General features: G+C 33.4%; 1 long non-coding RNA gene across 1 annotated transcript in view; it reads left to right on the top strand.

Moving 5' to 3' along the window:
* Window positions 1-13,430, top strand: part of LOC118518681 (uncharacterized) — a 69,508-nt gene extending 56,078 nt beyond the window's left edge. The window contains exons 3-5 of the long non-coding RNA XR_013448536.1: window positions 10,974-11,083; window positions 11,831-12,018; window positions 12,977-13,430. This is a non-coding gene — a long non-coding RNA (uncharacterized LOC118518681). The remainder of the gene's footprint in view (window positions 1-10,973; window positions 11,084-11,830; window positions 12,019-12,976) is intronic.
* The last annotated feature ends 738 nt before the right edge of the window (window positions 13,431-14,168 follow it).

Here is a 14,168-nt window from a genome sequence, read left to right as displayed (position 1 = left end):
TGATTTCTTCAATACGACCCTAGAACCACTAGCCACAGGAAAAGACATTGGTAAGTTAAAACAAACTAAAATTAAAAAGTTTTGCTCTGTGAAAGACAAAGGATGATAAGAGAAGGAAAAACAAGCTACAGACTGGGAGAAAATATTGGCAAAACACATAGCTGTTAGAGTATTGGTATCCAGAATATACACAGAACTTTTCAGACTCTACAATCAGAAAACAATTAAAAATGGTCAAGAATCTGAAAAGATACCTCTTCAAATATATACTATAGTAGTTTTATTTATAATTGCCCTAAACTAAAAGCAACCAAAATATCCTTCAATAGGTGACAAAATAAACATACTGTGGTACATGCATACAATGCAGTATCATTCAATAACAAAAAAAATGAGCTAGAAAACCACAAAAGATAGATGAAACTTAATTGCATATTACTAAATAATAGAAGCCAATCTGTAACAGCTATTACATGATTCCAGCTCTCTGACCATTCTGAAAAAGGGAAAACTGTAGGGACAGTAAAAATCAGTGGTTGCCAGGGGCTCAAGGGTCTGGAGAGGGATGAATAGGTGAATCTCAAGGAATTTCCAGAACAATGAAACTATTCTGTATGATTCTATAATGGTACATGAAATTATGCATGTCAAAACCCCTAGAATTTTACAACACAAACAGTGAACCTTAAGGCAAACTATGGAATTTAGTTAATAATAATGTATTAAGACTGGATTCATTAATTATAAAAAAGATACCACACTAATGCAAAACATTAATAATAGGTGAAACTGTGCACAGGGAAAGAGAATATATGGGAACTCTCTGTACAACCTGCTAAATTTTTCCATAAGGTTTAAAACTGTTTTAACCAGTAAGTCTATTAAGTGAAAAAAAAAAAAAAAGTCCAATACTCACTTGTATGAAAACCATAGAAGAAGATGGGGGAGGGTGGAGAGTGGTAGTGATGGGCAAATGAAATATATCCAGCATTTGGGGAACGATTTGACTTCTAGATATAAAGATATATTATAAAGCTATATCCATTCAGGGGGAGCTGGTATTGGGGAAAGCTTTGCTAGAACAATTTAATTAATGAAACCTGAGGAACAGATCCACAGACAAATGGAACTTTAATTTCATGAACTGGGAAGCGTTGCAGATCAGCACAGAAAGGATAGATTCTTCGGTGGTGCAGAGAATACTGATTTTCTGTGTGGAAAAAAGAAAGTTAAAATCCTACCTCATAGCAAATATGAAAAAAATCCCTGATGGACAAAGGAGCTAAATGATAAAAACTAAGCTTTAAATTTTTAGAAGAAAATATATCACCTTGTAGTAGTGAAGTAGTTCTTAAATAAGACTCAATGTCATAAAACCTGAAATAAAATTTATCAACAATTTGTCTATGTTAATGCATGTTTTTATAAAAGGTACAAAAAAATTAATTAAAAAAACACAGACTGGGAGAAAATAATCACAACTAGATTGTTGTTGATGTCACAAATACTTGACAAAGAACTAGTAATGAATACTTCTAAATTATTAAGAATCATCAACAGAATAGAAAAGTGAACAAACTATGTAACAGAAGATCCTAGTGAGCAAGAGTCATATAAATAAATACTCAAACTTTCTATTTATAATATTTGGAAAAACACAAAATAAACAATAAGATACTATTTTACACATAAAAGAATGACAAAATGAAAATATTTGCTAACACCAAGCTTTGGTGGGGTGTGGAGAAACAAAAGTTTCTAAGCCATGATAATGGCAATATAACCAGCACAACTTGGTATGTAATTTGATAATATCTAATACATTCGAAAAAAGCACATTTTTTACCAAAATATTCTACTCTCAGATTAAGAAAATTACTACCTATTTTGTCATTGCATTATTTTTATTAATATGTATGGTTTTGTGTGCCTAATGTAGCACTTTAAAAATCCTTTTGGTTGTAAAGTATATTTTATTTTGACTTTGTGTAAAGACACCTCTACCAGGCAGAGAAAGCATTGTTCATTGCAAAAAAACCATTTCTAAAATTGCCTAGTGTCTAGTCAGAAGTCTAACTATTCAATAGCATTGCTAAAGTTCTTCAATATAGTTGAAAATAAAATTGTCCATTGTAATTTACTAATGAAGATCAAATTCTTCTAACTCTTTATCTACATAATTTATTTTTCTCCCAGAAGAGAAAACAGTTTTGAAGGGCAAATAATATTTGATACTTCTTCTTGAGGATACTGGGTAATAGACAAAAGTTCCACTGGCATTTCCATCATTCACAAGCTCAATCCCTTCTGCATTCTTTTGTATGGGCTGTGACAATATAATGGTGTTTGTTAGCCTTTTATTCTTGATCTTGAACAAGAATCCTGGTGTGCCTGTCAGAATTGTAAGGGAAAGTAGAAAGAAATTAATCACCATGGTGCCAGAAAATGAGAGGCAAATGAATAATTTGATATGGTAGATTTTACAGAGACAGAACAGAATTTGCTATTCTTAAGAAAGTTTACTAAGGCATTTAGGATAAAAAAGAATATCTAAGTTAATATATTTCTCTAACAGTTGGACCATAAATAAAACTTATTGATCTTTGTATTTTAAAACCAGTGTTTTTTAATATTACCTTCAAATACTCTGGAAATTGCTAAAATAGATTATTTGACTGTTATAATCCTTATCAAAATGTACTTATTTTGTCCATATAAACTATGTTGTGAGAATACATCATTCAGGCAGTACAAAAATAAGAATTAAATTCATTCTGACAGTTTCATGAATTTTATGAGTTTTAGGGAAATATTTATGAAAAACTCTAATCCAAATGAATTTCCAGTGTGACTATATTAGTATGAATTATATATTACTATAAACTATATTACTATACACTATATACCATTAATATTAATATATTAATGTCCCTGTTACATGTCCAACTTTCAAGCAGAGAATCAAACATCATTTGGACTAAGTCTTTCTGGCATCTTAAAATAAAACTTTATTAATATTTTCCAAAATCAAGCTTACAGTTGCTTGAATAATGCATATTGTGTCTAAATTGTCATTGTGTTCAGGTGTAAATTTATTTGTTTGACATATATCATTATTTTACATTTTCATATCTTACGCAAATTTGTGAGAGTATGTATTTCAGAAGACTCATACCATTTTCCTTGAAATCTCCACTTAGCATGGCTTCAGATGGAAGTCCACTGAAATTCTTATCCTCGTTCCTCTGTAGATAAGATGTTCCTTACTTTCAAGATATTTTTCTCTGGTTTCTGCAGGATGAATATGATGTGGTTAATTTTTTTTCTTAATCTTGTTTGTGTTTTCTGAGTTTCCTTGATTTGCGATTTGATGTCTGGCATTCATTTTGGAAAATTCTCAACCATCATTACTTTCAGCTCCCTTTTCTCTTTCTTCTCTTCTCTTTCGTGAATCTAATTACATGTATGTTATAACATTTGGTAATGTCCCACACATCTTATATGTTTTGTTCTGTTTTGTCATTCTTTTCCCTTTTTGCATTCTATAACCTTCAGATTAAATCTCAGTGCTTTAGTGGGTCCATATATGTGGGCTCTGACCTCAGTATTTCTCCAGTGGTATAACTTTTTCTCCTGTCCCTACCTCATTCCCTGTCTGTAGTCTTTTCAATCTACATCCTTGAAGGCTTGACTTCTGTTGAATTTTTTTTCCGTGATAGGTGAGACAGCAAACCCAGAGGACGTTAAGTTTAGAGGAATGCCCTTCCCCATTCTGGAAAAGGCTCTGGTACAGGTCTTTTCCCTGGAAAGTAGCTTTTATTATGGAGAAGGTTCTGAACATATTTTGCAATGGTTGTTATTCCCCTCCGCCTGCCAGAACCATCAAGAAATCTTTCTTAGATCTTCATAGTGATAAACTGAAGCTTTGTTTGTTTCCTGTGGTTGCTCTTGTGACTGTCATTGGTCCTTTTCTCCTGGCTGTTTTAAAAACCATGAGAGACGATGGACTCTGAAAAACAAACTGAGGGTTCTAGAGGGGAGGGGGGTGGGAGGATGGGTTAGCCTGGTGATGGGTATTAAAGAGGGCACGTTCTGCATGGAGCACTGGGTGTTATGCACAAACAATGAATCATGGAACACTATATCTAAAACTAATGATGTAATGTATGGGGATTAACATAACAATAAAAAAAATTAAAAAAAAGAAAGAAAGGAAGGAAGAAAGAAAGAAAGAAAGAAAGAAAGAAAGAAAGAAAGAAAGAAAAAGAAAGAAAGAAAGAAAGAAAGAAAGAAAGAAAGAAAGAAAGAAAGAAAGAAAAAGAAAGAAGAAAGAAAGAAAGAAAGAAAGAAAGAAAGAAAGAAAGAAAGAAAGAAAGAAAGAAGGAAGGAAGAAAAAGAAAGGCGAGCACAAACCAGGGTGAGAGGCAGAGTCAGAGGGAGAGGGAGAGGGAGAAGCAGACTCCCCGATGAGTGGGAAGCCCGACGTGAGGCTTGATCCCTGGACCCTGGGATCATGACCTGAACCAAAATCAAGAGTCAGACACTTAACTGATTGTGCCACCCAGGTGCCCCAGGGGGCAAGGAATTTTGCATTCTAAAGAATAATTCAATCTTTCTATAAAGAGGGTGAACCTCATTAATACATTCTGGTTCTGAACAAAAGGACAGTACCAAAGTAAATGATTTAATATTGCATCAAATAATTTGAGGATAAAATTACTATATGCTATTGTCTATGCCTTCATATGCAAAGATACTGAAACCCTTTTGTGTCTCACTATGATTTCTGTAGCAGTAAACCATATCTTTTCTGTTCCCCAGTAGTGAGTACTTGAGTTATTTAGATGCCAGTATATAGCATTCTTAGAGTTGAATTGAATGTTAATGCAAAATATAGTCATGACAATTATGGAAATAATTAATCTTAATATATCACCTTTTACTTTAACATAATAGGATAAAAATCTCAATGACAAATGAGTGGTTAGATTTTATTTTAGAAAATAACAAAAAGGGGCGCCTGGGTGGCTCAGTCAGTTAAGCATCTGCCTTCGGCTCATGTCATGATCCCAGAGCCCTGGAATTGAGCCCCATGTCAGGTTCCCTGCTTAACTGGGAGCCTGCTTCTCCCTCTCCCTCTGCCAGTCCCCCTGCTTGTGGTCTCTCTCTCTGTCAAATAAATAAATAAAATCTTAAAAAAAAAAGAAAAAGAGAATAACAAAAAAAATTGTAATTTATTTTAATATTCTTTTGTCAAAAGTAAAGTTCCAGTTTATCTTAATATGACAGCCATACTGGACCAAAAGCTCCTCCAGGGCAAAGAGAGGGAGATTTTTTTTTTTTAAATGGACTTTGAGGGGTGCCTGGGTTGCTCAGTTGTTTAAGCAACCAACTCTTGATTTTGGCTCAGGTCATGATCTCGGGGTCGTGGGATGGAGCCCCAAGTCGGGCTCTGTGCTCAGTGGGGAGTCTGCTTGTTCCTCTCCTTCTGCTCCTCCCTCTTATTCTCTCTCTCTCTTTCTCTCAAATAAATAAATAAATTCTTTAAAATAAATAAATAAATAAATAGGCTTTGAACCAAGAACTGTTCCAAGCACTCTACATACCTCTATACCTTATAATTAAGATAAATTGTATCATTCCTATTAACTCCAGTTTATAGTAAAGTCAACTGAGGTTTAGGGAATTTAGGTTTAGAGAATTTTCTAAGTGTGAAACTCTGGTGTTACCCATGGCAATTTTCTACCATGTGGGAAAAGTCAGGCTTAGAAGGAGAAAATGAAGAGAGGTGAAGACAAAAGATAGAGAAATAGAGGAGAATACATACAAGCATCTGATTTGGTGAATTGCATCTTTGCCTTTCCAATGGTTTGTTTTTGAACTGATATATTTACCCTCCATATTTTGGCCGAAACTAGTATAAAATGGATTTTCATACCTTATAACTATAGATCTGTATTTAGTATTTAATCACATACATTATAACTGAAAATTATAAATCAAGTTTTAAAATGTCCTAAAATTGCAAAACTTTTACTAATTTTGAATTTCAAAACAAGTAACATCCTATCGGGAGATCTGCCATTACTTTGCCTGACTTTTCCACTGCAACTGCGCTAATAAAGCTTTCTCTGTGAACAGGGTGATCCAGTTAACGGGTATTATAACACCCGCCAATTCAATTCAAGAAACAACTATTGAGCCTAACCATGTGCTAAACACTGTGTTTATTCATCTCTACACCTTTAACCCACTTCTAAAAGTAGAGTACTCCAGAGTTTAATCCTTGACTCTTTCCTTCTCTATAAACAGGGTGTTTTAAGATTCTATCGGTAGGCTGATGACTGCCAACATTAAATTTCCCACCCTGAACACACATCTAAGCTTCTCACAATTCATTGCTGTTCTTCCGTTGACCTCTTCATTTTTATTCTGCTCGGCATCTCAAACTTCACTTTTAAAAAACAGAACTCTTAAACCCACACTCTCAAAACCTGTTCAGAATCTATTTTCCTCTCCCCATTTCCCTCTGCTATGACCACTTTTACTCAAGCTCCTATCTCCTTTGAAACTAATAGTTTCTCAACAAATTCCTTTCTTCTGCTTTTATTTTCCTGTAAGTTGTTTTCCATACCATAAACAGAGTGATCCTTGAAAATGTAAACCAGGTTATGCACTCTCCTTGATTAAAGTCATCCTATAAATTACCTTCAAAATTACCCTGGTTGCAAAACCTTACAGAATCTGGCCTTCACCTTTCATGTTACAACACTACCATTTTGTAGGCCATGCTCTGTGTTTACTTGCTTTTCCATTTCTCAAACACATCAAGGTCACCTTAGAATTTTGTATCACTGTTTGGTGTGCCTAGAATGATCTTTCCAGTGACTTCCCTGCTATTCAACTTAACTTCAGTGTCACTTCCTCACACAAAATCTCTCTGTCTGCCCAACTGAAGAGTCATGTTGTATTCTGTGTCTGTGTATCAGAGTTATCACTATCGAACATTGTATTTTGTTTGTTTTCTTTCTCCTTCCTACTAGGATGTATTTTGTTTAGTCATTAGAATTCCAGTATTTAAAACAATAGTTCATAGTAATTTTCAAAATAACTATTGAATGATTAAATGAATGATTTTCTTTTTTTCTCAGACTCTTCATCTAAGTAAATTGTACCCAGTTGCTTCAGAAAAAAATCTGAAAGCCATCCTTGATTCTTCTCTAACTCCCCAGCCTAACACATTAGCAAGTATTTTGGCTCCATTTCAATAATTAACTCCAAATCCTCCACTCCAATACATCTCCACTAATCACTTCTAAACCCAGACCAATACAACCTCTTATTTGGACTATCAGATATTTTGCTTTTTTTTTTTCCCTTCAGTTCCATCCTTGACAACCAAGATACTTTTAAAAAATATATAAATCAAATCATGTCACCCTATTGCATAAAATCTTTAGCAGATTATGAACAGACTTGGAATACAACCTAAATTCCTCACCATGGCCTATAATGTTGTCATGACCCAGACCCTTCTGGATCTTTCCTTCTTGCTCATTCTGCTTCAGGCACACTGGTCTTCTTTTGGTTTCTTGAATATGCTGCTATGGACATGTTCCTGGTTTCTACCTTGAGGTATTTATTTGCTGTTCCTAGGACCTGGAACCTATTTTTTCTCAAAATTTCACATGATTAATTACTTATTATTCAGCTCTTAGCTCAAATATCAGAGTCTGAGAGTGAAGCACCAGCAACATCTTATCTAATATTTTCTACTGACACTATCTGATTCATTCTTTATTATGTTACTCTTCTTGATTTTCTACATAACATTTGGTACTATCTGATTCTTTTTTTTTACTTGTTTAGTGTCAATCTTTCTTAGTAAAAGTTATCTTACAGCCTTAAATCCTTTTGCTATTTTGAATAGAACTAAGGGCTCATGTTGGAGAGTAATAAAAGGTAATGCTACAAAGTAGTTTAGACAGAATGAAATGAGCTTTAAATACCAAGATAAAAATATAGACTTTATCCTACGGATGAAGAAGACATTGAAAATTTAGGAGCAAGTAATATAATGAGGCAAATGTTTTATGGAGATTAGCTTGGATTTGTAATTAGTGCAGTAGACAATTTAGTGGGATACTTTGACACTCCATTGTATACATGTATAGTAAATATGGGAATGAACAAAGAAAGGAACATTTAACTGACAGATAGTAAAAATATAGAGCTGGCTGAAGGGTTGGATTGAGGAGGAGAGGAGAGCATGAACCTTAAATCACCAGCCATAGAATTTCAGAATTTATATTATCAAAGCATATGTGTTCCCCATGTAAATTATCCCATTATTGAAAATGTAAACAACTGATCTTTTGAAATCTTTGTGTGAAGCTGAGTTTTAGCTATATAAAACAAAAACAAATAACTTTCTATCGAAAATCAAATAAGATGTACTTTTATTAATTATTGCTATTTCAATGACATCAATTGCAATTACCATTTTATTTGCAATAAAACACCACAAAAGGACAGAAGCCAAAGTAAGTAGGAGATTGTAAAAGCTAAATCATATATTCTCGCAGCTATCTTGGATTTTCATAAGTACCTCGTTATCATCAAAACAAGCTCAATAAAATTTTTTTGAGATGAGTAAGCAAAAATTTGATATGTGTTATTTCAGTATAAGAAATGTATTACTATATTTTAAGTTCTGTTTAGTTTTTATATAAAAATAACTTTAGTCTTCCATTTCTTATAACTTAAGCCAAAGATTCTCTGAGCCAAATTTTTTCTTCCCTTAAAATATTCCAGCTAGAATATTTACGTGGAAACTGTCAGCATATCTATTAGATTTCCAGAAAATTCAACCAAACAGTTCTTGAAATTCTCCTAATTCCCACTTGTAAAGAATAGGAGAGATATTGATTGACTGTAATGCTTCACTATATTAACTGTCACCAAGAATGAGGACAACTGATGCCTCCTTTATGAAACCCAAATCACTCAAGACTTAAAATCGACTTTTAATAACATAAATTTGCAAGAACTCTGTTTAAGTATTCAGTTTATTAAGAAAACATAAACATAACATAAAAATTATAATTTTAAATTAAATTTCATGAGTAAAAATGTCAAATTGTCATTAGAAATACAGCATATTAAATACTTCTTAACCTATAATAAATGCCTTTTGTATTGATGTTTATCTTTTTAAACTAAAATATATTTTATCTTGTAATATATTTCTAATTTATTGTCTTGAATGTTACACATTACAACCATATAACTGGCAAATAAATATAATTTTATTTCCTCTCTTCAATTTTTTAATGCCTTGAATATATTGCTTTAACATAATTACAGTGGTGGTTATTACTGCAACAATGATCAAAAGTGGTGATAGGGTACATTCTTGTTTTATCTGTGACTTTAATGAGAATGCTGCAATCTTTTTCTATTAAGTGTAAGACTAGTTCTTTAGGTTGTATATATCTGCATAATGTATACACGACATATAAATATGCTAGTTAGAATCTAATTTCAATTGCTATAATATACAGACTAGATATATTCATGGATTAAGCAAAATAAAAGTTCATTTATTGATTGGCTGTGTGCTGAGAAGTTTTAAGGGGATTGACGCCTGTCTTATTGCACTGTTCTACAATCTCACCCTCACCTCTCTGGTGCAGAATGTTTCACAATCACATCCACATTTCAGAAATGGAAGGGAAGGGAAGGTTGCATCAGACTTATTGCAAGCATCTAGAGAAGAAGCAATCCAAACTCAGGTTTCTATGATCTTAAAAAACCCCAGTGATTTCAATATTCCCACACTGAACTGAGGACTTAGCTCAATTCAGATAGGAAAGAAGAAAGAAGAGAGCATTACAGGTGGAGTTAACAATGTAAGCAATGGTTCTACCATTTGTATTTTCCAGACCCCTATGATTTTTTTTTTATAAATAAATATTGCTCATAGAATCCTGCACTATTCCAGTTCCAACGTAGCAAAAAGTATGGTGAGAACGTATGAGGTAGAGGAAAAATATGTTTAAATTAGGTATCTTCATGAAAGGGGCATCCTTTGCCCTGGAGCTGTGCTGCACTACGGTACTTGATAGTGGTTTGTGAATCCATCTATTCACATATTCTAGGTCAGGTGCATATTTCAGCACCTGCTACATAATTTATGCTGCCTGCTTATAAAAATAAGAAAATGAAAAACAAATTATCTGAAAGGCTTTCAGTGTCTTGTGAAAGTAAACTTGAGGGGAGAGGAAATGTAGAACAGTATTTCTGAAATACCTCGAGTGGTTTGAAAATCAGGAATAGCTTAGAACCCCAGCATAGTTCTGATTTACAATTTAATAACTTCAGTTTTTAGGAATAAAGTGGAGTTCTTATTTAAAGGCTGGAATACTACCATTTTCTTTGAATACCAGTAATAATTTAATTTCATGACTTCTGTATTCATGCAGCCCAATTTAATATGAACAGTGTTTCTCGTGTTCAGTGTTTATGAAGGGTATGTCTTGAGGGTATACTGAGCTTTATAACAAACCAGATGCTAAAAGTAACTGCCTAGTGTGCTGCCCTTATGAATTGGAATCATATGTATTACTTTTCTTGGCAACCTGTATACAAAAGAAGATAATTTTTTTTCTTAAAATTAAAAAAAATATTGTAGGAAGATGCATACTTTAAAAGCAAACATATAAAAAAGTTACTGTTTACAAAAGGAGATTTTTTTAAATAGTGAAAGTCATATTTTGAAATTTGAGGTATATTGATACTGATTTCTTTGACTTAGGCACTGGTATGTTTGTTTATCACAGAGAAACAATGTTTTAGAAAATATTACTAACTGAAAATACACTAGAAGAAAACTAAAGCTTTTATAGATATATAATTCAGCAAGAAAATATGCCATGTTGGGAATGCAATTTAAATGTTAACTATTATTTTAGATATAATACTGACACCATGGAAGCATTGGATAACATAATTAAGTCCAGCCCAGTGAATAAATCACTATGTTGTCCTTGTCTGAGGAGGTCCATCTCTTTTGTTTCAAATGGTAAGATTTCATTCTTTTTTATGACTGAATAATATCACACTGTATGTATATATATATACATCCTCTTTATCCATTTTTTCATCAATGGACACTTAGGTTGCTTCCATATCTTGGCTAATATAAATAATGTTGCAATGAACATAAAGGTACATATATCTTCTCAAATTAGTGTTTTCATTTTCTTCAGAAATATAACCCGGTAGTGGAATTGTTGGACCATTTGGTAGTTCTATTTTGAAAATTTTTTTTGAGGAAGACTCATACTGTTTTCCATAGTGGGTGCATCATTTACATTCCCATCAACAGTGAGTGAGGGTTCCCTTTTCTTCCCATCCTCATCAACACTTATTTCTTGTTTTTTGATAATGACCATTCTAACAGGTATGAGGTGGTTTCTCATTGTGGTTTTGATTTGCATTTCCCTGATGATGAGTGTGTTGAACGTCTTTTCATGTGCCTGTTGGCCTTCTGTGTGTCTTCTTAGATCAATGGAAGAGAATAGAGAGCCCAGAAATAAACCCATGCTTATCAGCTCAGTTAATCTACAACCAAGGAGGCAAGAACATACAATGGGGGAAAGACTGTCTCTTCAATAAAACCTGGACAGCTACATGCAAAGGAATGAAACTGGGTTATCTTATACCATATACAAAAATAAACTCAAAATGAATTAAAGACTTGAATGTAAGTCCTGAAACCATAAAACTCCTAGAAGAAAATATATTTATTTATTTATTTATTTGACAGAGAGAGACACAGCAAGAGAGGGAACACAAGCAGGGGGAGTGGAAGAGGGAGAAGCAGGCTTCCCACGGAGCAGAGAGCCCGATGCGGGGCTCGATCCCAGGACCCTGGGATCATGACCTGAGCCGAAGGCAGACACTTAACGACTGAGCCACCCAGGCGCCCCAAACTCCTAGAAGAAAATATAGACAGTAAGCTCTTTGACTTGGTCTTAGCAATGTTTTTTTGGGCTATGTCTCCTCAGACAAGGACAACAAAAGCTAAAATGAACAAATGGGATTACATCAAATGAAGTTTTTGTACAGCAAATCCATCAACAAAACGAAAAGGCAACCTACTGAATGAGAGAAGATACTTGCAAATGGTATATCTGATAAGGGTTGATAATTCAAAAGATTTTAAAAACTCATACAACTCAATAACAACAACAACAACAAACACCTGATTTAAAAATGGGCAGTGGATGTGAATAGCTATTTTTCCAAAATATTTACTTACTTTGTAATTTTAAGAGTGTGACTTTTGGAATTAGACATGCCTGGGTCTTTCCAAAACACTTATTAATTTAACAAATATTTGTTGAACCCTTACTATGAACAAAGAACTGTGCTAAATTCTGCAGTCTCTGTTCCATCCCTAATGGAATTTCAGCTGGTGATATTGAAATGTAATATTAAATAATGTTTTAGAGCTTGTCTAGTATTTCTAAGCCTAAATTTAACAAATATTTGTTGAACCCTTACTATGAACAAAGAACTGTGCTAAATTCTGCAGTCTCTGTTCCATCCCTAATGGAATTTCAGCTGGTGATATTGAAATGTAATATTAAATAATGTTTTAGAGCTTGTCTAGTATTTCTAAGCCTAAATTTATACCACTATAATGAGGATAATAATATGGATCACAGGATTGTGCTCAAAATTAAATATGATTATGTATGAAAAGTGTTCATTTTAGTTTTTCTGTATTAAGCACTCAATGAATTATGATTATTAATTTATTGTTGTTATTGCTATTAATTTTTTATTATTGTGCTTTCATATACATATTTCTAAACCTCATGACTATTTTAAAAGTACGTATCGCAAAATCCTTTCTTTACAGATAAGGTGACCAAAGCTGAAATAAGTTGTTTGTTATCTTACCCAGGATTACGGTCAAAATGTTAGCACCGAGTCATGATCCATCAGGACACCACTTTGCCTGCAGTCACTAACCTAGTAACACTCTATCCATTGCAAAGACATAGGCTCTTTCCTCTGTCTTCAGAACTCAGATCTGATGTCATCTCATCCAGAAAGGCTTTCTGACTCCTAGGTAAGATAAATTTCTTTTTATTCTATAGTGATTCTACGTACATATTTCAATTATGCTATCCCTTTAAATCCTCAGATTTTATTAGTTTACTTGTGTCTCTTCCTTACTTGGCCAGAAGCTTTTTGCAACCCTCAGTCTAACTCTGTATCTGTGTGTCCCCAGGATCTTTCCCAATGGCTGGCAGGTAATAGTTTCTTAATAAATGTTTGTTGAATTGAACTGAAAATAATCATGACATTTATATCTGTAACACTTTACATATTGATTAAAAGACATTATGCATCTTTGTCTTTGTGGTAAACAGCAAGTCCCTTTCCACATTTAGATAGCTTTCCTTTTTTCTCTACGTTACGTACTTGAGGATATCTTGGTTTATTCATAAGTATCTGTATCTGATAACTTGAAATCCTGACATTTCTTCTTTCCAATATCCTCCCACTCTATCTTTCTGCCTGGGTGAAATTAATAAATCAACCTGTTATCAGTCTTGTTAAGAACTGATAACTAAAGCAAGAAACTTGTAATTTCATTGTGTTGTGCCTTCCATATCTAGTCCATCCATCAAAATAACTTAAACTCTGTGTTGTGAGTTTACTTCATGGCATACCACGGGGATTGCCTGATACTCATTTACCACAGAAATGCTAATTCCTTATGTTTATTCTATACTAGATTGTGTGTAGAACATTATAGAGCAAAAACTTTATATGGTGCCAGCACTTTCACAGAGTAGCCTATTTTTCCATCAGTAGGAACATCTCTAATATATTAAACTATTTTGAGTTCAGGGCCAATTTAGCTTTTGAAAAGTGCAGGTTTCTCATTTTAGACTCGACTTTTCCTTCCCACTCCCTTACAAACAAATCAATATTAAGATAATCAAAATTCTTTTACAAGGGGGATTTTCCATATCCCTTCTCAGTCTAAAATATAATTATGATTCATCTTAGAACCAAAAGAAATAAACTTTCACTTATTTAACATACTTTGCATCTGGTCAGCTTTAAATACTGTAGGAGGTGGT

Source organism: Halichoerus grypus, chromosome 6, assembly GCF_964656455.1.
Source record: "Halichoerus grypus chromosome 6, mHalGry1.hap1.1, whole genome shotgun sequence".
NCBI classification, from domain to species: Eukaryota; Metazoa; Chordata; class Mammalia; order Carnivora; family Phocidae; genus Halichoerus; species Halichoerus grypus.
The sequence above is the reverse complement of the archived record's forward strand: the minus strand, read 5'-3'. Positions and strand labels throughout refer to the sequence as shown.